At 44.9% G+C, this 23,155-nt stretch overlaps 1 protein-coding gene and 1 long non-coding RNA gene across 10 annotated transcripts in view; one reads left to right on the forward strand and one right to left on the reverse strand.

Moving 5' to 3' along the window:
- Positions 1–253: 253 nt before the first annotated feature.
- LOC130454989 (uncharacterized) lies at positions 254–3,557 on the reverse strand. The gene is made up of 2 exons (XR_008912733.1): positions 1,897–3,557; positions 254–772 (listed from the first exon to the last, which is right to left on the reverse strand). It is a non-coding gene; the product is annotated as an uncharacterized LOC130454989 (long non-coding RNA).
- A 17-nt stretch (positions 3,558–3,574) lies between these two features.
- Positions 3,575–23,155, forward strand: part of PHF21A (PHD finger protein 21A) — a 185,299-nt gene continuing 165,718 nt past the window's right edge. For 2 of the 9 annotated variants that reach the window (XM_056801891.1, XM_056801890.1), the window contains exons 1-3: positions 3,770–4,273; positions 6,005–6,052; positions 6,831–7,186. The gene's annotated coding sequence lies outside the window, so the exon portion shown is untranslated. Of the gene's footprint in view, positions 3,741–3,768; positions 4,274–4,881; positions 5,250–5,439; positions 5,591–6,004; positions 6,053–6,830; positions 7,187–23,155 lie in introns of those variants that run through there. The other 7 variants (XM_056801886.1, XM_056801892.1, XM_056801887.1 and 4 more) reach the window with 7 other exon arrangements.

Below are 23,155 nucleotides of genomic sequence, written 5' to 3' on the forward strand. Positions count from 1 at the left end.
AAACTGAAGAGGTTATCAAAAGAGAGAAGGGGACCCTGGCTAAAGGTTTGGCCCACAGCTAGGCAGTGTGATTTGAGTGATGGGCCAGCAAAGGAGACTGGAAGGAGGTGAGAGAAGTGCCATAAAAACCTAGAGGATTTTGCCACCAGATTTGTCAATGAAATAATTGGCAAGTTTGGAGAAAATAGTTTCAATTGAACGGTATAGTTGAAACCAGTCTGCATATGATTTTGAGAAAATCTGAGTAGACAACTTTAAAAAAATAGATTTAATCTCCTCCATTATATATAATAACAAATTTAAACATTAAAAAAAATCTGAGTTCCATATTTTCTTCTTCCCCTTTCCCCTGGCAAACTGGCAAACAATCTGACACAGATTTTACATGTGTAATCATGTAAAACATTTTCCCATATTAGTTCTTTTGTGGATGGAAATTCGAATAACAACAAAAATGAATTAAGTGAAATATAGTATGAATCAGTTTACATTCAGTCTTCATCAGTTCTTTCTCTGGAGGCAGTTGGCTTTTTTTTTTTTTATCATGAGGCCTTTATGGTTGCCTTGGATCACTGTATTGCTGAGAATAGCTAAGTCATTCACAGTCATTCACCATACAATACTGTTGTTGTTGTGTCCAATGCTTTATTGGTTCTGCATATTCTACTCTGCTTCAGTTCTTCTAAGCCTTTTCAGGTTTTTTCTGAAGTCATTTTGCTTGTTATTTCTTATAGCACAATAGTATTCTAAGATAGCCTTTTCTAGAATTTGGCTGAGAAAGGAAGAAAAGGTATACAATGGTAGGGTCTACTGAAGTTTTTTTTGGTTTGTTTTTAAAGGGCAAGGGAGATGGGTATATTTGATGGCAGTTTAGAGAAAGGGAGAGGTTGAAGACTGGATAGAGAAGGAATGATTAAGGTTCCTATCTGCTCAATAAAATAGGAGATGAGGTCAAGTGTATAAAGGTATTATTGGCATGGGTATAGATATATTGCAGAAAGAGAGTAGATGATGTCAAGGAGTTCTGAGATGAAGAAAATGAGAAGAGGGATCTTATTCAATGCCATGTTTTATTTTGTTTTTTTCTTTAAAGAAGGACGGTTCTATGCTGAGGGTTATATTACCATATTATTGCCCTCTTCTTTTAATTAACACATTTTCTTTTCTTCTCTCAATAGACTTGTTTTCTTTCAACCTGGGCTGAAGGTTAGTCAAGAAAAAACTCATTTCTCCATAAACCCTCTTCCTCTCACCTCCAATAAATATTTTGTGAATTGCAAGTTCTCTACCCTTGGGTCATGCTATGAGGATTACAGAAAAAATGAATTTGAGGGCTTGGGGTGGGGGGAGGTGAAAGGAGAGATGTTTTATTATTATCATTGTTGCAACACTATCATTATTGACTCAAGAAATTCAGCACTGCCTCTAAATTGAAACTTAACATCAAAATTCTTTTGCACTATATTGTTTTAGTTAGAATTTATAGATATATCATACTTAAATCATTTATATACATAAAAATTCCAAACATTTGGAATTTTGATTATGCATTTACAAATATTCTACATTTCCACTGAGACTGAGTTCAAATTCTAGCACCTCCATATACTACTTGAATGACCATGGGTAAGTCACTGGGTATCAGTTCCCCCATCTTTAAAATGATGGAATTGGACTAAATGATGCTAAAGTAAGGACTTAAAGCACCCTGCCTCGCCAAGTAAGTGTATATCCTTTAGTCACAAAAATATAGGAATGGTGCTGGGTCATCTGCCAACTTGTTGCTTCTATCACAACACATTCAAGACCCAGAACGGTACAGGTGAGACGGAAGAGTATGTCCCAGTCTCCCACAAGCTTATATGGTGAATGACCTTGGGTAATCATTTAACCTACCTGGTCTGAATTTCTCCCTCACAAGCGAGGGCACTGGAACGGGTTGCTTCTCATCATGGTCCTTCCCAGCACCAGGACCCTGGCCCATCCTGAATTCTTGAGTCTTTCCTATCAAAATGAAACTGTCACAGGGATATTGGAATCTGTGTTTCCCTCCCAGGAAGGGCAAGGAGACTGGCTTCCTCCTGAATGTTGACAGCCTTAGTAGTAAGGTGTTATGGTTACAGTGGTTAGGTCCCTCATTTCTTAAATAAGTGAGGATTATCTACACGATAAAGGCTGGTATCGTCCTATCTTTACTCATCCTAACCACATTATGGGTTTAGTTTCACAACGTGGTAATAAGTTCATCCTGACTTCTTAAATCATTTGAGATTTTCATTTTCTGAATCTTTAAAAATTACTTTTTCCCCTTTCTTGTGATTTTCCCTGCTATGATTTTTTTCTTCATATGAAGCCTGGTGTGCTCAAGGACCAGATCTTTTAAAAATCATTCATGTTTTAATTTTAGTTTTCAAAACTTCCTATCTAGAAGAAAGAAAACCTAATTTTACAGTCCACCTAAGAATAAATAAATACTTGAATAATGCAATGTTGCATTGATCTCAAAGCGCCTCTAGGGAAAGGAGAGAGCGGAAGAAAGTGCAAGAAGATTGAGAGAGAGACTCTTGGAGGTGAACTGAGCTTTAAAAAGAGTCCTCAGGGCTGGTCTGAAGGACCCAGGACTCGCGTGGACATGTGCGCGATTCCGCTTTGGGGCTCCCAAGCCCGGGACTGCATGCTGACCTCGCGCGGGGTCAAATAGCAGCTCCGAGCCGGCAGGCTGAGTTCCTGCGCCCCAACCCAGTCCACAGCGGAGATCTGCACCGACTAACCTATTCCCCTAGAATCACCCCCCCACCCCCCCAACCTCGGCGCGGCCTGCAGGGCTCCGCCCCCTCTTCTCTCCCCCGCTCGAGGGGGCTCGAGGGCAGTTACGGGCCCGGGGGCGGAGCCAGGCGCCCCGCTGTAGGATGCGCGGCGCTCTCCGTGCCCCGCCCGGCCCAGCCGGTGGGTCCTGCGGGCCTGGGGCTGCTCAGAGCGCGGGGTCCCCGGGCCGGGTCGGGGCGGTAGGGCCCGCACTGCCTCTTCCTCTGCCGCCGCCGCCGCCGTTGCCCTACTTCACTCGAGTTTAGTTTCACTCACTTTACATCCGGGTTTTTTCCCTAGGCAATGGGGGCCGCAGCACACCCCGTTCCTTAGGCAAAGTGAAATAAATTCGCCGCACCGACACGACAAGTAGTCCGCCCGAGCGCCGCCGTGGGGCCTCCTTTTCCCGGCCCGGCCCGGTCCAGGCCCAGGCCCAGGCTCAGGCCGAGGCGCGGCCAGGGCCGGAGAGGAGGGGGGAGAGCCCGGCGCCCCCGCGCCCCGCTCTCGGCCCGCTTCCTCTAGCTCTCTTCCTCTAGCTCCCGAGCGGCGGCCGCGCGGCCACGCGCATGGCGCCCGCGCGCACGGCGGCAGCGGCAGCGGTGGCGGGACCGCGCGGCGGGCTCCCGAGCAAAAGAGCGAGTGGGCCTGGGCCTGGGCCTGGGCGGAGGGATCCCCGGGCTGAGGCGGCGGAGGTGCTGCGGCCCGGGGCCGGGTGGTGAATGGGCTGGTGGTGCTCGCTGCTGCTGCTGCTGCTGCTGCTGCTGCTGGGAGGAGGAGGAGGAGGAGGAGGAGGAGGGGGAGGGGGCGGGGGGAGGAGGAGGAAGGAGAAGAAGAAGAAGAGTTGGGCCGCTCGGGCTCTCACAGTTTGTCTCCCGCTGCTCGGCTTCTCCTCCGCCCGCCCCCTCCTCTCACTTCGGCCCGGGGCCTCTGTGAGAGTGAGTCTCCAGGAGGAGGAGGAGGAGGAGGAGGAGGAGGGAGAGGGGGAGGAGGAGGAGGAGGAGGAGGCTCCCGACCCTCCCCCCGCGGCCCCCTCCTCCCCACCCCCCTGCCTGGGGAAGCGGAGGAAAGAAACAGCCCAGAGAGAGGAGTGAGGGAGTGAGTGAGGGAGTGAGAGTGAGGGAGAAGACAGGAGGGGGGGCAGCCTCCCATCTTAGCCCACTCGAGTGTATTCAAAAAGTGAGAGGCCCTGAGCAGCAGCAGCAGCAGCAGCAGCAGCAGCAGCTCCAGCTCCAGCTCCAGCTCCAGCCCAGCAGCAGCTTCAGCAACAGCAGCAGCAGCAGCAGCAGCTCCAGCGCCTTCCTTCCCTCCCTCCCTCCCTCCTTCCTTCCCTGCTTCCCTCCCTCCCTCCCTCTCTCCCCATGAAGAAGAGTCCCCTCCTCCTCCTCCTCCTCCTCCTCCTCCTGCTGCTTCTCCTGCTCAGAGTTCCTGCCTCCAGCTGCCAGGGGGACAGCCAGCCAGCAGCAGGAGGGTGCAGTATCCCAGCTTTGCCATTCTCTCTCTCTTCTTCTTCTTCTCACTCTGCTCTGCTCTTTTTTTTTTTTTTTTCCTGGAGTAGCTGTTTCTCCTCCCTCCCTCACTCCCTCCTCCCTCCTCTCTCCTCCTCCTCTCTCTGTCTCTGTCTCTCTGTCTTGTCTCTGGTGTTCGTCTCAGGGAGATGCAGGGGCTGCTTGCTGGGAGTTTGTTGGGGTGGGGAGGGGGAGGGGAGGGGAGAGGATGGGGAGGGAGCAGAGGTGGGGGGGGTCTGCTTAGGGCCCCTGGAGTCAACTTGGGATTTCAGGAAGAACTTCCCTGGGGGGGGCGCCCCTATCGGTGTCCTTCCTCGGCTTCGCCGCCCCCCCAAAGACAATGGAAAAATCTTGTCTATTTCCCCAGCCCCCCTGCCCTCCCCTCCCCTCCCCCCCCAGGATGAATTGGAAGTAAGTTTATGAGCAGCCTGGGGACCGGGGGAGCTGCGGGCAGGGCCGCGGCGGGCGGGGGGCCGGCCCCTTGCGCGGGGGAGGGGCCTGGCGGGGGGGGGGCGACTGTCCTGGGGGGCCCGGCGTTGGGGGGGGCAGGAGCCTCCTCTCTGCCCTTTGGTTTCCCCCCGGATGATGATTGTTTCCTTTTCTCCTATTCTCCCCCCTCCCTTGATCGGAGGGGGGAAGTTTGGAGGAGGAGGAGGAGGAGGAGGATGGGGACCATTTTTTCTTTCTTTCTTTTTTTTTTTTTGGAAAACCATCTTGTTTGGCGGCCGAGAGATCTGGTTCAAAAAAAAAAAAAGCTGCGGCTGCTGACGCCGTCGGCTCGCGTGTGTGTGAGTGTGAGTGTGCGCGCGTGTGAGTGAGTGTGAGGGAGTGTTGGTGCATTTGTCTTTGGGGGCCGGGGCCGCGGCGGCGGCGGCGGCGGCGGCGGCGTTGGGGAAATTCCGCTCCTTATTCTTCTTGGGCAACTTGTTATTCTGAAGAGTGAGCCTGCACCCCTCACCCGGGGCCGGCCTCCCGCACCCCGCTCACGCACGCACGCACGCACTCGCGCACACACACACACACTCACTCACACGCGCGCGGACCGCAAGGACTCCGGCGCCCCCCGCCCGCGCCCCCTGCTGCGAGGGGGGAGGGAGGGGGAGGGGTCGGCTCGGCGGCGGCGGCGGCGGCGGCGGCGGCGTGCGGGACTGGGCTGCTCTGGCCGGCGGCTCTTGGCCCGGCCGCCCTCCTGCACTTGGCCGCACTTCTCTGCCGCCGGACCAGGGCCGGGCCGAGTGCAATGGGGAGCCCCAAAAGCCCCCGGGCGGGACCCCTAAGTAGTTAGTTGGAGAGATTGAGGGGCTCCGGGGCGGACGACCGAGGGGGGGCAGTTTTCTTGGCTGAATCTGTGTCATCATCACATCCTGGTCAGATGTGGAAATAGTCTTTGTTTGGGTCCCCAACTAGGGGGCTCCCCTGCACGGCCCAGTGTGGGGGGGTCGCTCGGCTGGGCCTCAGCGGAGGCAGGGCGCCGGCCTTGACCCTGAACTTGGGGATGCTTTTTGGGGGGGGCATGCGCCTCTTCTTCCTCCTCCTGGAGAGGGTGCTGCTGGCACGGAGGATGCCCCCACCCAGGGAACTTGGATTGGGAAGGGCCATTGACTGTTATCTGAGTCATGTGTGGACACACTGGAGCATCGGATGGATTCGAACTAATGGAATGCCGGTTGTTTTTGTTTTTGTTTGCCCTGTAGGGAGAACTTGCCTAGGTGCACATTCCGGAGGTGTCACTGGGGAACCAGGTGGGACATTCTTTCTGTTGGTTTCTTTTTGTGAGGAGGCTAGAGTCCTGGGGGTGGAGTAGGAGCAGCCTTATCTCCTGGAGTGTGCTGAAGATGCCTGAAATTGGGGACTTGGAAAGCACTGAAGGACATACTTCAGCATTTGCACCTTAGCTTCAAGCTGGGATCTGCTCAGGCTGGACAGTGAAAATAAATGGGTCAGCTTCACTTGTTTTTTGAAGACAAGCCCAGGATTTTTTTTTAAGTTTTACAGTTTGGTTCACAGAATTGTAGAGAACTGTTACTACATAATTACTGAAAATGCTATTATTTGGGGGGGGGGGGACCTAATATTCTTCTTTGGTTGCCCTGCTTCGTGGGAAATCTTCGTTGTGGGCCTAAAACTGATTTATTAATGACAATTTAAAATGTCCCTCGCAAGAAGGAGTTGGTGTACAGTTGAACTCATGTTTATCCACGAACTATCTGTGCTCAAGACTGCATTAGGTTTAAAACTGCTTGAAGACCTTTCAAATAGTAGTTTAAAAATAACAGAATTCTAACCGGCACAATAAGCAAACTCCCCGGGAACGTTTTTGCTTAAGATTTTTTTCTCATGCTCATGCACACAGCAATGCTTGTAATTTGTCTGGCTTTGCCCAGTAGGGCCCTCTCACAATAAAATCCCTCCTGGTTGAATGTTGCTGAAGATGTTGGAGTAGTCAAAGAGTTTTTAAAAGTTACCACGCACGGTAAGCAAGTTGTGCTCAGACTCAGACGAGACTGCCTTCTTTTTCAGATTTCATGGACCCGGAGGTAATGGATTTTTGAACAAAGATTCCCACATGGACCTCAGCCTGGTTTTCCGGAAGCCTCGGTGGTGAAGTGGTCCCTGTTTGTTTCCACTTACTAGGGCCCATCGTCATCCTGGTCATCGCTGCGGCCATCCTTTAATCATCCATGTGGGTAACTGCTTCAGAGATAGATGCCCACTCGGCCTGTGTGGACAGCTCTAATTTCTGCCCAGTAGGAGGTGCTGCAGCGACCGAAGGCCGTTCTCCTGAATTTTGAGCTTGGGCTTCCCACTCGTGTCCTGCGTCTGGGCCAAAGGAGTGACAGGTTAACATTCAACTCAGAGTTCCAGGAGTGCCTTCAGTAAGTCCATTTAAGATTCCATTTCTGAGTGAGGCGACCACTGTGTTGGAATGGAAGCCTTGATGGCCTTTTGTCGCGGGAGCATCTCGTGTGTCCGCAGCCTTGTTTGGAGTTAGCCTTGGTGGAGTTGGTCTTGAGGTCCGGGGAGTGGGGCGCTGAGCACTCAGGGCGCAGAAAGAGGGGGTCCCCCTTGACAAGGCCCTGGGATGGAGCGTATCTCATGGCCGCATCTGCCGCCGATGATTGAAGTTCGAAGCCTGGCCCTGCTTAACCCTCAGTTTTCCTCTCCGCAGGCCGCAGTGTCCTGTCATTTGGAGTAGGTCGTGGTAGGCCGTGGTAGACATTTTAGCTTCTTTTTTGGTGGAGGGAGTATGATTTTCCATATGGTTTTCCCAGGGAAGTCATGGCAGACGTTATCCCCGAGTATTGCCAACGGGCCTACTTGGGCCTAAAAAGGGAAAGAGCTATTTCAGCAGCTTTTCTAGCCTTCAGAGAGCTTCATCTTCTGAAACTCTCCCCATTGGAGGTGAATTCGTGTCTTTGGAGGCTCGTTGCCGCTGCTCAAAACTTTTTAAAAACTTAAAAGGTTTGTGGAGCTTTATGGAATCCAGATAACTTAGCTCAGTTCCTAGAGAGACAACTACTGAAGCCTGAAACTGAAGTAAGACTTCTGGGACACCTGTACTTATCTGGATGTCCTGCTTGGTGATCTTCTCTTTGGAAGGCACAGCCCGAATCGAGTCGCTACTGGTTCAGAACCGAATGAGTGCAAGGGAGAGTGGGTTCTGGATGTGTAGGGAAGTTTCAGGGGCTATTTGTTTAATTTTTTTTTTCATTTAAAAATATTTTTTGGTGGTTACAGGATTCATTTTCTCTCCCCCCCTCCCAGAGTTGATAAGGCATTTCACTGGGTTATACATATATTATCACTCAAATCCTATTTCCATATTGGGATTATTTGTTTAAAGAAAACTCTTGGTGTATTATTCTAGTTTAAAAATGCTTGTCCCTTTCTTTTTGGAGCTTGGCTGTGAAATCTTTTCCCCTTATTAAAATTTGCTTTTTCATTTTCTCCCTCTAAAAAATATGTGAGAACTTGTGCATACTTTGTTGTTTGTTGTAGTGGAAAGTGCTTTGTAGATCACTCTCCCTGTTACTGCAGGGTCAGATCTGGTTTTGGATTGTCAAGTGCAGCCCCTAGGAGGTGGGGGCCAGGGTGTCCCTTTGCTGCCCCCATTCTTTCTAATGTGCACATATAGCAGGTGTCATGGCATTTTCAATGTCACCTTGGGTTTTGATTTGCCCAGAACTTTACCAAAAGCTGTCAAGTGTGTTTTAAGTGGTACATGATAGTCTGTGATGCCTGTGTATTGGGATTTTTCTTTTTTTTTGGCTTTTTTCCTTGTTGTGGTAGGAGGGGAGAAATAAATACCTATCTGAATCCAGGGATAGAAACTTAAAAAAATTTTTTTCCCCTTTCACATATTTTTGTAGAGAAATGACTTAGGATTTAAACTTTGAAAGCTTCGAACTTTGTGATTTTCTCTTGTGGGCCAAAGGGATTAAGTTTTAAAGACTTTTTGAAAATATGCCCAATACTATGTAAAAGTGATGTTCAATAAATTCTCATATTAGAAAGGAAACTGCCATGTGGAGGAAAAACAAAAGGTAAAAACAAAACTAAATTTCTAAGAGCAGTATTAAATTGCTTGTTATATGGTCATTTTGAAACACTGGATAAAGTTATAGTCTGTCTTATCCTTAGCATTGTATTGTCCTGTAGATGTCTTCATTTAATCATTATTTCAGGGAGAAAATAGAAGCAAATGAAGTTTCAAGCCTAGAATTTTTTGATAGAATTCTTTTTTTATCCTGAGTACAGTTGGATTTGGTTTCCTTCAAATATTTGAATCTACAGGTTATTTTTTTAGGGAGTTGTGTTGACTCTTCAGGAACTTCTCTTATGAACAGTCCTATAGTGCTAGATTTTCTTTGGTAATCTGGCAGGGTATTTTGTTGATACCAACTTCATCAAATGGGTGGGGATTTTTTCCTTCTGCTTTGAGAATTCATAGAGGGAATGTGTTAACCTTGCATGCAGTTTATTCTAAAATATTTATTTTTCCATAACTTTTTTTCTTTGTATGGTTTTCTATAGTGCTCGTTTAGGCTTTCCTGTTCTTCTGAGGTATTCTCTAGATGGTACTTCTATTCAAAAGCTCTCTTCTATATGGGAATGTTGACCTATAATTTTTAGATTAATTTCTAATGATTATTAGCCCAATGATCTTAAAAGCTGGTGATCTAGATATTGTAACTGCCAGCCATTAATGCTCAAAGTAACTTTTCTGTAGCCCAAAGTTGTGAGTTGGGATGTGAACACAACCTCATTCTTCCTTAGATTCTGGAAGTTAAAAAACAAAACAAAACTGGTTAGTTAACCCTCTGAAAACTGTTTCAGGCTTGTTACTCAGAAGTTGTGGAGGTATTTCTGTGGCAGAATCCTTTGAAGAAGAAAACACTTCATGGGGAGAGAGGAAGGGAAGGAGGCCTAATAGGCTGGTGATCTAGGCATTGCTATATCATTATTTGTGGGTCTTGGGGAAAAAAATCCACTTCAACCCAGAAGCCAGAAAGATGGGTTTTGTTTTATTGTTTTGGCTGCATTGAGAATACAAACTGTCAGTACTTGAGGAGAAGGAGCGGCAGAAAAGAATGGATTATTTTCTCCACTGCAGAGCCAAGTATTGTTAACCATGTGGGTCTCTACTTATCGGCTCGTCTGTTCAGTCAGTTAACAATCATCAGAACCGGCAACTGGTTTTTTAAAACCCAAACTTGAAAAGAATCATAATAATCTCTGGATAAACTGGGGAATGGTAACCATGGCAACTGCTCTCTGTGGCCTCATGGACAGGGGTTTGGTGGTGCCGATGAAGCTTCAGACCCTTAGGTAGCCTGTCACACAGATGGGGAAATGGAGGCCAGGGGGATTCTTCACATGACTGGAATTGAATTGAGTTACATTTGTGAGCTAGCCTACCTTTTTCTTCTAAAAAAATTTCAGGAACTTGATTCTGTTGCCTGTTTTTGGAGTTGCTACCGCCTGTGAAAACTGTGTGGGGCCTCCTGCCTAAATTTCACTTAGCTTAAAAATAGTTGTGTGTGTCAGTACTCGCTGCCCAGGGTTGACGTCATTGTCGTCATTGTTGGGGGATAGGGTCTCCTCAGGCCTGTGCTGTCACTGGAGATGGCCATTCCCTTTGTGGAAACTACCTGTGTTTATTTTGTGTAGACTCAGATTGGTGCAGGTTGCTTCTTTTCACTGACTGTAAGCTGGGGAGCCTTGTTTTCTCCTTGTCTTAGAACCTTCCACAACTGTTGGAAGGTCTGGCCCAGGATAACAGCAGCTTCACATGTGTTTGTTGATGGTTTAATTGGGAACTCTGTCAGTCTTGGCTGCTTGAGGGCGCTCACTGAGAGGTTGTTGAGGGCTATGGGGGAGCTCTCTGTTTACCAGGCCCATTATGGGGGAGAGTGATGGGCCCGGGCCATCATGTGATTTATGTAGCTTTTCTTGAGCTGATCCTCACAAGGCAGTTCTGATAGGAAACTCAGCAGACAGTATTTTTTGCCAAGTTCGGTTTTAGGTTGACCAAATCACAAGCTGCTGTTTGTTGGTATCTTGGACCTTAAAGGGAGAAAGAAAGCAATTGAGAAGATTTTCTGCTGTTTTTACACTGTGCATTATTTCACAAGCTTATCTCAGCACTGTTTTGTACGTGAGGATACACTTATCCCAGAAGAGGGAACGGGTAGCCCCTTCTGACTAGATCTTGTCAAGCCGTGAAAGATGGTCCAGACTTTCTTGAACTTCTAGTAGGATGCTGTGGCCTGTGTACTACAAGTCCCAGGATGCAATGCAGCCTCTTGTTTGTCATTGGATGAGAACATTGCATGCTGGGATTTGTAGTTACTGCAAATGCTTATGCCACTCTCTCACATTGTAGTCCATTTAATGAAAATTGGGCCAGAGCAGAGGTTCTTTGAAAATCAATACTGACCATCAATTGAGTGAACGTTGTTGTTGTTTTATATGTTAAACTCTTAAGCCTCATAACTGAATAGTTTAAAAGCATTTTCTTTAGCTTTAGTTTGATTTTTATCAGCTTCTTTTAAAATTTCTGTTGATGAATCATAGATACACATTCATGATTTTTTTTAGGGCCTTAAGGCTCTACAGGCTTTATTTTAAGTATACCTTGGAGTTCTGACTGAGTTTTTAAGTGTTTTTTGAATTAAAGGTACTGTGGACAGCACTAGAACTAGGGGGTCCTTATCACTTGTATTGCAGTGTTGATGTTGGCAGTGCCCTATACCAGACTGTTTCCTCCTTCAGAGTGATTGCATTATAGCTTAGTAGTTAAAGATGAACTAAAAAGCTTTTGGCCTGCCAAGATTCAAGTGTACACTTGCCTGTTTCTTCTGTAATCGTCATTAGAATCCTGTACAATTGTAATAGTAGATGGGAATGCATATTTTTGAAAGCAGTTTAAATGTTATTCGCAGTAATGGACATCTAGAACTCAGAAGTTTGGTCAGAATGGTATTAGGTGGTGGTGCTTGATTTCTCCAATTTCCTTTTGATATTTACATGTTTAAATTTTGTCTGATTTTGAGGTAGGCCAGCTATGTTTTCTATGTTATTAAACAACATTTAAAATACAAAATGTATATGTATAGATCTAGGGGTCAGATGACCTGAGTTCAAATATTGCCTCCCTCTCTTACTACCTGAGCAAGTAACTTCCCTTTAGGGTTAATTATCTATAAAAAAGAGGAGGTTGGAGTAAATGACCTCTAAAGGCCCTTCTAGCTCTAAATCTATGATCCTGTGATCTGATAAAATATACAGAACATTTTGTGTCTATCAACAAAGTTGTGCAAATGTAAATTTGATCATTATTCATCATCATAAGCCTGAGTGACAGTATCAAGATCTTGGGAGTAAAATCCTAGAACAGTAACCGTGTGGGTTGTTTATTTTTTAAGAGTTGCAAAATCCTAGTGATGAAAGAACACTTACTATAATAAAAGTCCAACTTCATAATTTACAGGGAAACAGATCCAGAGAGGTTGTGACTTCTTTAAGACTGTCTACCTGGTTAGTAACAGAGGAGCTAAGAACCAGAGCTCCACTCTACTGACTTCCAGTCAAGTCAGTTCTTTGTCTTTGATTAGTTCTTAGAATTTAAGAAAATTCAGATTGGGCCAGTGTGTGAATTTATATGTCTTGCCTGCTCTTATTGGGGTCAATTGAGAGATGGGGGAAGTGATCCTGATGGAAAATTATCATTTGAAAAGAATATCAGTGAAACTTAATCACATTTACAGGAGAGCAGGAGATTCAGCTGAACAGTGCTAGTATTACCTGTTAAACTTAATATAGACTTAAAAAAACCCTATAATATTCAGTTTCATATGGAATCTTCTTTTCCTGATATTTATATATAGAGATGTTTGTTTATATTAAGTTTTTTTAAAGAAAGTACATAAAAAAGAAGTTAAAGTTGAAGAATTTTTTATGATATTTGCATTTGTTTAATTTCTAGTCTGATTGATCAAAACAAGATTGAGTTAGTGAGCTGTGTGTAATATGATCTTGGCAAAATTCTGCTTTCCAAAATGAAAAAAAAATTGATAACCTAATCCCATATTCTTAATGTATAAGGAGTGAATGTCAGGAAGGGTCTCAGGTTCAGATGCTGTTACACTTAGTTACTGTGTGACCTGTGGAGAGTTTACTTAACCTGAACTCAGTTTCTTCATCTGTTCAAATGTGGGGTGTTGGACTTAACTTCTCATGCTCCTCATGGCTAAAATTTATAACCCATGATTACTAATGGGAAGATGCAGTCATGTGTCTGGGAGTTTTCCATAGCCCTTGGGTCTGATTTTCCCCACATTTTATTTAAGGCATTCTCCAATTTCTTTTAAGTTCTTTATATTGATTTGTATCTGTTGTAGACTAGTCCTGAACTAATAATTTTTTTTAATCTGGAAGGGAGCCTGATTAGAGTCATCCAGTCCAGCTTCACTGTTTTACATGTGGGGAAACGGAGGCTTTTGTCTATACTTAGTAATTTGCATAAGGAGCCAGTTTGAAGGTCTTTCTGAGTGCTTGGTTCATTTTTGCCCTAAACTTATTTTCTGTACTCCATGTGTAGAGTTCACAGAATATTAGAGCTAAGAGCTACTGTGTGGATTTAAGAGCAAAACTATTCCTTTAGTATCAATTATTTGAATACTTATTTACACAATAAACCCACTGTAATACTAGGAACCTTTTCTTCCATAAATAATGTGGGTTAGAATAGTCTTAATGTGCTCAGGTTAGAAATAAAACAGCTCCTTTGGAGGTATTGAAAGTTTATTGAATCTGGGCTGATGTCTGCCATCTGATGATTAATTCTAGTTATTTTTTTTCAGCCCAATAATAAAGAGATGAAATTCAGAGAGTTACATTTTCATTAAAAGAAAACAAAAACAAAGGGTCAGATTCTAGAAAGATTTTAAAAAATCAGGTTCTAACTGTGACTAGTGCAAGAAGTGTGTTCTGACAACTTCTGTAGTTCATACCTCCTCATATTTTTCATCCAGTATCATCTGTGTTGATAAGAGTGATAGGCCCAGGGAGGAGGGGAGAAGTCATATGTAAATTAAAACTGTAGAATCCTAAGCCTTCAAGCTTAAAGTTTCAGTTTTCATATGGAAATCCTCAGGGTCAGTGTACATTGATGAAGTTGCCTCAAAAAGTCTAGGTTTTGGGGGGAGGCCGGAGGATAGGTTGAGCAAGTTTGGTGAAAATAAACTGTACATTCTTTGTTCATCTGAAATTTGAAGAAATGATTGATTCAAAATTAAGGTTCTTCCCCCAGACAAGCTTATTTGCATCTGTAAGATGGACCATTTAAAATAGGCTGCATTCAGTGTATCATACAGATTGTGTTAGGTTACTATGGAAACCTGAGTAATTAATTTTGATACTTATGTATGTGTGTGTGTATATATATATTTAAAAGATCTCTATATATGTATTAACTTAATCTTTGAGTTCTGCTGGTCACACAAACAATTGTGTATGCTTGAACAGATCATGTGGTTGAGTGTTGAGTTTTAGTTTGGAAAGTTGGGAACAGTTTCTCCCCCCTCCCCCCATCTATATGATTAGTCTTCAGTGTTCTCTACTGTAATACTTAGACTGAAGCCTCTAAAGGAAATTGCTAAAAAAGTTTTTTCAGTTCTTGCAAATCACCTCTGATATTAAAAATATGAGAATTTTTCCTATCAGTTTTGGTTGTTAGAGGATAAATGGTAACAATAGAGGTTAGAAATTTTACTTTCTTTCTGAAACTTCCAAATAGGTGTGACCCTTCCCCTCTTGTTTGATTTACCAATATTTTAGGGGTTCTTCAGGTGCCTTGATTTCAGTACCTGCCTCTTGTGTGATTGTTCTTGGAATTGTCAGTCCAGACAAATTAAGCCTTACAAACAAAAGGTTTGTGTTGTGTCCTCTTTTCTTTTCTCCATTAACACTCCTCTAAAGACTGTTAATGTTTCCTCCACTGTGGTTATCTATTCAGAATTTTTTGGGTGTGGGTGTGACTTGATCTGTTCCTTATTTTTAAACTCTATAAGTTGGGGTATGTGATTTCAGAATTAAAGTCTAATGCTTCATTAGCACTTCCCTCCTAACGTACCAAGTAATGAATGCATATAGAACATGATGGCAAATAATTTTTCTTTGTTATAAAATGGTAGATTTCCATTATATCTATTTGTTTTGCATTGACTAAAGCAGTTAAAATATTTTTTTAACATTTGGAAAAGAAATTTGTTTTTTAACCTCCCCCCCCCAAATTCTCACACTATTTGGGATTAATAAAATCTTGGCCAGCATTGCTTCCTCAGTTATAGACAAACTTGTAGGCATGAATCCACAGGGAGTCCTGAACATCACTCCTCTGTGAAACAGAACCCACTCTTGGATTTTTTCCCCTTCAAATGGGCTAGCAATATAGCCACTTTTCAAATCCTGTCACCTTATTGGTTAAATTCTTGGATGCCAAGAGAGTATTTAGCATTATTTGACCAAAGAAGGCAAAGCTCAAGTTTTGGGGTGCAGAAGAGTTGTGGTTTGCACAGGTGAGCCATCTGGATTTTAGAGCATACCTACACCTCATTAACCTGGGGACCCCCAAAGGTCTCATGGCTCTCTCCTAGTCCCATGTTTACTAAATGAACAGGAGCTCACACTTTGGCAGGATTTTAGCTACAGATGCTTTTCCCACAGCCTTGGGAGGAGGAAACTAAGTCTTAGAAGTTCATTTACCTTCTCAGTGGAGGGTCTCAGACCTGGCTCAGCTGAATTTAAGGGCAGGACTTGGAGCGATCCCCCTGGTGTCTGTTCCCTGCCTCGGGTACATGAGCTTCTGGGAGCTCTGGCGGAGCTCTCTGTCCTTCCTGGACTTTGGGGAGAGGGGAGCTGGATACAAGCTTCTGCTCGACCAGAAAGGCATCCAGGGATCATTGGCAGTTCTTTTTTTTTTCTCTCTCCATTTTGAACTCTAGTGTACAGGAAAAGTTTTGACTTTTCATCCTGAGGGTTTAAAACATCTGGGCAAAATCTTGTTATTCTGAGTTAGGAGTGCTCAAGCCTGGTGCTATGAGTGGAGAGCCCGAGGTACCAAGATACAAAGGGAGGGTTCCGAGGCAGCCATGGCCACCTCCTGGCAGTGTCTGCCTTCCATCCCCTTCTGCCCAGTAAGTAGCCTTCTGGAGAAATTGGTCTGATTCTGCTGCTCTCCCACTCAACCTTCAGGAACTCCCTATTGTCCCCAGGATAAAATGCAGACTCCTCAGAAGACTTTCCAGAGTCTGGCTCCAATTGACCTTTCAAGATTGATTTCACATTATTCCCCTTCAGGGGCTTTGCTCCAGCTACCCAGGATTGTTTATGAGCTGTTAGGAGAACTCAGTGTTCTGTCTCCTGCCTGCCTCTATGCCTTCCCCCAAGCTTGGCCCACCCCACACCGAGCTGGATTGGCTCTTTCTTTGGGTGCTCCCGTCCTTATGGGTCACCTGATCCCTCCTTCAGGGTCCTGTGCGGGGCAGAGGGAAGCCCTCTGAGGGCAGCGACTGCCTGCCTTATCTTCTCCGTGCCACGTGCCCGAATGGGCCAGGCTTGAACAGTTCTGTCTCATGCTTTCTTGGGCACGGTGCAGTCTGCGCTTCTCTGAGATAACGTCGATTCTTGCAGCATTTCCCCCTCCAAGTAGTAAACAAAAGATCATGGATGTGGCAGGGGCTTTTGGGGTATGAATATCTTCTCTTTTGCTCCAACGTGGGCTTCTCCAGGCTGACTTGATCCCAGAGGTGTTCCTGACCGTTAAGCCGCTCTCAGTATTTATTGGTTCTGTCAGTATCTCTCAGGCCCCACAGTGTTCTTTGGCCAAATGAAGTTGGGAATCGCCGTGCCAGGACGCTGTTGCCTACCTTTAGACACAGTAGTAGAAGAGGCATGGCAGGCAGCTTTAAGTTGGCATGAGCCTTTGGGACTCTTTGTATCTTAAAGAAGCCACCTCTTTTCTGTGGAAGGAAGGAGAGAGAGAGTAGGCCCGGGCAATCCTTATCCTAAAAGAGACCCCTTTATTGTTTTCTATGGGGTCCCACCCAGGAGAAGGTGGCCCCATCCTCTCCTCTTCAGGAGTAGAGCCCAGGAGAGCTTGGGCAGGCAGCGTCCTCTCCCAGAGGAGACGTTCCAGGACGCAGCCGGCCTGTTAAATGGAGGGGGTGGTCCCTGGCCTGTGTGCTGCAGCAGTTTGGAGAATGTCCTCAAATCCTCTTTTTGCTCACCTCCAGAGTGTGGTCAATCTGAATGACTAAAATATCAGGTCATAAGGATCCGACTGCGCCTCGAATTATCCTGTTAGCATCCAGTTCTGTGGCCCCCTGTACCCCAACACCTCGCCCTTGTAGTCTTTCTGGGGAAGGGACCGATGCCTTTAACTTCCCAGGACTTGAAACGAAGGATCTCAGGAAAACCTTTTGTGCTGTTTATTTCTTTTATTTAATCTATATGCAAAGCATATTGTAATTATTGTTGTTAAAGGGTTTTAAGCTGCTGATCTTTTTTTGAGTGGGCCTTTGTGCTCAGGGGAGATTAGGAATGCCAAATTGACAACCTAGTATAAAGAAATAATGACCAGTGAAATAAAATAGGAGTTCAGCTCAAAAGCAAGCCAGATACAAATGGGGAATGAAAATATCTTTTAGTAAAATGTTAGCATGCTGTACTTGGAACAGATGTCACATTAATTCAAAAGAGAGCCCAGAAAATGTGGCAACTTTACGATGTCAATGGAGGGAACTGCAGTGGCTCCCATTCTCCTTGTATCAAGTTCACAGCACCCCCAGCCCAGAACTGTTCTACTCACTCTTTATTTTCTGCATGTGTTACATGTACATATATTTAAGGGAAATTAGTATAAATTGAATGCTTAACATTTTGATGTGTATGTACTTGAGTACATTGCCATAGTAGTACGTGTTGGTTTGGAAAGCATCATCTCGTAGAGTGGCATTAGGGATTCATGTTTTAAATATGCATATCAAGGAATGCAGACTCCACGAGACAGTGACCTTTACTGTACCTTTCGAGGCGTGTGTATCATAATATGGAGAGGAGCCTAAAAAAGGAGCTATTCACTAGAGGCCTAGTGTTCTCAGAGTGTAAATATGGGCAAGTCACTAATACTGTGAGTTATTTTGTGCCTTTCTTGGCTTCTTTTGAAGGTAATAATTACATTGGGCATTTAAAATTTTTAGATAGCCAGAACTCTGTCTTTCTCTCTCCCTATTTCTCCTTCTTTCTGAGAGGGTGTGTCAAAAGGCACTACCACCAAAGTCAAACTGCTAAACACTTGAATATCACTAGAGGGAAAAAAAGCATTTTTTTTTTAAAGAAAGAAAGAAAGGAGAGAGGAGGGAAGGGGAAAGGCTTAGAGAAGGGAAGACTAACATTTCACCCAAGATTGCACCAGAGCATTTCTGACCTGCTCAACTCTTCTTAAGGAGCAGAGTTAGAGTGTGTATTTTCATGTGGAGAGATGCTGACTGGGGGCTCTTAGCCAGATTGACAGCACACTGCTTCTTCAACAGTGCCGTGAGAGAATCATTGGGGACATATCCTCTGTGCCTATAGAAAACTCTGGTGCACATGCTTATTATTACTCTGAGCTTTTCCCTAAATTTGCCTAAACACATGTTCTACATTTTAGGATTCATAAAATTTGGAGTTTTTTTTAGTTAAATATGAAAAGGCAGTTTTATTTTCAAGCTTCGTAATTCATGTTAAAGAGAATTTAAAGATCATTTCTCTTCATTCTCATCTATTGCTCCCCATTTTTCCTATGAGAAATGACTGAATTTAGAAAAATTCATATGGAGTGGAAACCCTTTACCCATCTATCCCATTCCCAACCCCCTTCCCATCTTTAAATATTGGAGAAAAATAATGTGGCAGAGGAAAATGTAAGGTGTCTTGGCCATGAACATTACTATGAGAAGACTAACTCAGTAGGATTAGGTTATGAGTTCAATAATCTTTTAAATGCTTCAGAATCCTTGCAGGCATTACCATCTCTTGTGATAGAAGCTGGTATTTTATAGTGGATGACCCCAAGGCCTAGGGATGTTTCCAGGGCCTCCAAAAGGCCACTTTGCATCAAAGTAGTGGCAAAACTGGCATGGCCGTGCCTCATAGCTGATGGGCCACAACAACCCATTGCCAGGTCAGCATAGTTTACATTGGGTCTGCTGCTTCCTGGGAAAACCTGCTCATGTCCAGCTACTTTGTTTTGTTGTGTGATAACTACTGGAATAGTTGTAAACCATTGGAAAAAGGGTACACACAGATACTCGCTTGGGCTACCATAGCACCCTGGAAAGAGTGCCGGCCTTGAGTCAGAGGACAGCAGGGGAGTAAAAAGGAGGGGACCTGGCCAAGCAGGGGGGCCCTTTCAGGCCCCATGAGCATAGGTGACTTGCCCAGGGTCATCCAGGTAGCTCTCTAATCACTGTGTCCTACTGCCTCACAGAAGCAATGCATCCAGGTTCAAAACCCACCCGTGATACTGGCTAGCTGCATGACCTTGGGCGAGCTAATTCTTCTCCAGAGGCTTTAATTTCCTTTTCTGTCAAATGAAGTTGGATAAAGTGCTTTGAGCCTCCTTCTGATCTAGACCTGGCCTTTGACAAGTCCCTGCCCCAGTCTCGGCCACAGGCATCTTGACTTTCAGCTGAGGGGCTTGGCAATGACCACCATTTTCATCTTATGACAGTGGGCCCTGTCTGCTTGGCACAAGTTAACTTATTTACCTTTTGGACTTGGACGTTTTGCCTCTGAGAAATTACCTTTTCCTGTAATTGTTATTTTTTTCTATGTTAAATCATCATTTGTTCCCTTTGTTGGACGTGGGAACTCTTGGATGAAGAATGAGAGGAGGGAAAATCATTTTGAAAATTCTGTTGTTGGGGGGATGTCAGTATTTAGGTATGTTGGCTCATATCAGTAGCTCTAACTTCTCAAACTTTTTTCCCCTCAGTGAGAGTAAAACCAGTATCTGAGGGAGGCGGGATGGGAAAGATAAGTAAGCATAAAATATTTATTTTTGTATTACCTTTCTCCACATATCTGTCATTTGAAATCCTCCCCATCCAAGCCCTCTCTGAAATACTATTTCCTCTATGTGCTTCAGCAGACCTGCCTCCATTTCTCCCATGACTACTTTTTCCCTCTGAACTCTGGGCCTACTTGGTTATTTCTCTTTTGACCTTTTACACTCTCTGTTATTTATTGACACACCAGTCTTAAGGCTGTCTTCTCTCTTCCTTCATCCTAGAGGCATAAAAATCTCAATGTCTGGAGCCACCCAGACTAGCACTTCACTGAATGCCCCCTCCAGTGCAGCTGATAGATGGCATCCTTTTTTGACTAGAACTCCCTCTGGTGAGGAGATACCCCCTGCCTTCTAGCCCCCTACCCAGGTCCATTCCTTTGTGGGTACCGTTAGTTGGCAGGAAGCCTGCATTTGTGTCAGCTCAGCTCTTCCCCATTGCTTCAGGTTCTGCCAAGTCTAACCCTTCTTGGAGTATAGCGGAGGGCTCTTGAAGTCCTTGAAGACAGATGTCCTGTCCCCAGGTCACCTCTTCTCTGGGGTCCTGCCTGCTGCTCCTGTAGCCTGCCTGAACCCCACTCTGGGGTCCATTCAGGGTCCTTGGAAAGGTGGTCAGTGTTCTTTCTGAAATATGATGCCCATAATTGAATACGACTTTCATCTGGGGTCTGACCCGGCCAGGGGACCTCAGCTCTGCCCCTTCTCGGGCCCAGGCATCGCCTCTCTTGACGTGACCCGATGTACTAGTATGGGATGGAGATGTATGGAATCTGCTCTTTCACACTGTTGACTCATGATTTGGAGCCTGATAAAAGCCCCAGTCTTTTTCCGACACCCCGTTGTCTAGCTCTACCTCCCTATTTTGTACTTTTGAGGGTTTTTTTAATCCAAGTATAAGACTTTACATTTATTTCTGGTAGATTTCATCATTTAGTTAGTCAACAAACATTTATTGGTCCCTGAAGGGGGGAAAAGCAGGCTGAAGACAGTCCCTGATGTCAAGGAGTTCCATGTCTAAGGGGGGGAGATGGCATGCAAATAGCCATGTTCAAACAAGGTACAGCAGGATGAATGGGGGAGAATATCAGAGGAGGACTAGGAAAGAGACCTGCAGAAAGCCAGTTAAGTCAGTAGGTGGTGATGAGGGAGAACATTCCTGGTGTGGGGGACAGCCAGGCCCACCGTGCCTGGGGTTGGGAGATGAGGCCGGTGTCACCGGAGGGCAAAGTGTAGGAAGAGTGGGAAGGTGGGAAGGGGATTTAGTGAAGGATGGATGTGTGCCCCAATATTCTAGTCTGACGAGACGTTTGTGGATCCCTCCTCTGGCATCCAGTGTTTTTGCTACCCCTCCTAGGATTGTGTGATCTGGGCGTTTGAGAAGCAGGACCTCTGGGCCAACCACAGACCCCCCCCAGATCCCTCCTCTAGAGAGTGGAACCTTTGCCACTCTTTGGGGACTCAGTCATTTCCAAATAGACTTTCCCATACCATTAGCTGCCCACAGTACTTCTCTCTGGTCCACAAGAAGTAAGAGACTTCAACTAATGACTTGCTAAACTCTGGGGAAAACCCTCTCTCCTGTGTTCTCCTGATCGAAGACAAGTGCTTCACCTGCTTAGCCCAGTGAAGGAGTTGAATGAGGTGGCCTCTGAGGTCCCTGTGAGCTGTGAATCCAGGATCCTCTCTCTCTCCCTCAAAAGTAGTGTATCCTTCGTAAATTGTTGAGTTAAATTCACTGGTTGGCACTTAGTAACATGCCTCTTTCCTGACTAACTGGTGCGAGTTTTAGGATAACTTTCTTGGACTCACAAGCACAAGGAGATGGAGTGTGTAATAAGGAAGATAGCCATGACAAGTTACAGAACTAGAGAATTCAGAGTTAAAAGGGACCTCAGAGATCATGTCTTCCCAGCACATACCTGAAGCAGGAATCTTCTCTACAAAGGGTTCACCAAATGGCTATCCATTTTCCACATGAGGGCTTCCAAAGATGGGAACCTTCGCTACCCACCTGAGGGGCTCATTCTACCCGCAGAGTGACTTTAATTTGAACTCTTTGTACTTACTTAAGAAAATGTTTAATTTTGAAAGGCCTTAGGAATATAGAGAATTAAGATTGTAGACTTAAAAAGGATTTTTTTGAAGCTTGAAGGGACTCCAAAGAAAGGACACAATCCAAGATCTTGATTCTAGAAACTGGAAACCATTCAGTTCTCCTGTTGTTTATTCTAGTCCTCAAAGTTGGCCTCTTTTGGAGGTGCTGAGTTCTGTTTGTCTAGACTTCTGTGGATGAGGTCTGACCAGTAGTTTGATGGTGGGTTGGCATCACCTTTGGGGGTGCATTTGGAGAAACTTTTGCATTATAAAGTCACATAACTCCTGGAATCTAGGTGAAACTGAGAAGAGTAGGCTCCTGCCCCCCTTTGAGCGGTGGCCTGCTGGCTGTTAGGGGTCAGGCTTAATGATTTGTTGACTTTTAGAGGACGGGGGATGAGTTTAATTATGCCCTACCCCACATGGTTGAAAGAAATCAAGAAAAAACTTTTCATTAAATAAGTACACTTGGTCTGCTGCTTTTCTGAGTCTGATGGTGAAAGTAAGAGTTCCTAGGATGCTGGTATTTTGACTCAGTAACAAAGAAGGTTAGTATAATTTCCCTGAAGTAACTAAGGAAAGAAAGCCTGAGTAGGTGCTGGTAGAGTAGTACAAATCTGACGGATGCCATGTTATTATGTAGGAATAATTTATATTTTGTTAGCATTTTATATTAGCAAAATACTTTACAGCCATTCTTTTCCCAAGTTTTGTAAAATAATTTTTAAGAGGTTTTCTCCTATGTTTTTGTGCCAAGAAAATGGGAGGTTTGGGCATTAGCAGAGATCGTTTTGTTAGCGATGCTGAGTTTAAATGGAAAAAAAAAAAGCTGGGCATTTAATTCACTATGTAGGTTATATAGAACATAGTAACATTTGAGAGATGAATGGTTACTTCATTGAAAACTTTGACTTTTTCTTTGTTCTTTTATTTATTTATTATTATAAACCCTTCTGTCTTAGAATTCTTATTGGTTCCAAGGCAGAAGAGGGATAAGGGCTAGGCAGTGGGGGTTAAGTGACTTGCCCAGGGTCACACAGGAAGTATCTGAAGTCAGATTTGAATCCAGGACTTCCCATCTCTAGGCCTGGTTCTTGTTCCACTTAGCCACCTAGTTTCCCACTTCATTTTGCTTTCT

This window comes from Monodelphis domestica, chromosome 6 (assembly GCF_027887165.1).
Source record: "Monodelphis domestica isolate mMonDom1 chromosome 6, mMonDom1.pri, whole genome shotgun sequence".
Taxonomy (NCBI): domain Eukaryota; kingdom Metazoa; phylum Chordata; class Mammalia; order Didelphimorphia; family Didelphidae; genus Monodelphis; species Monodelphis domestica.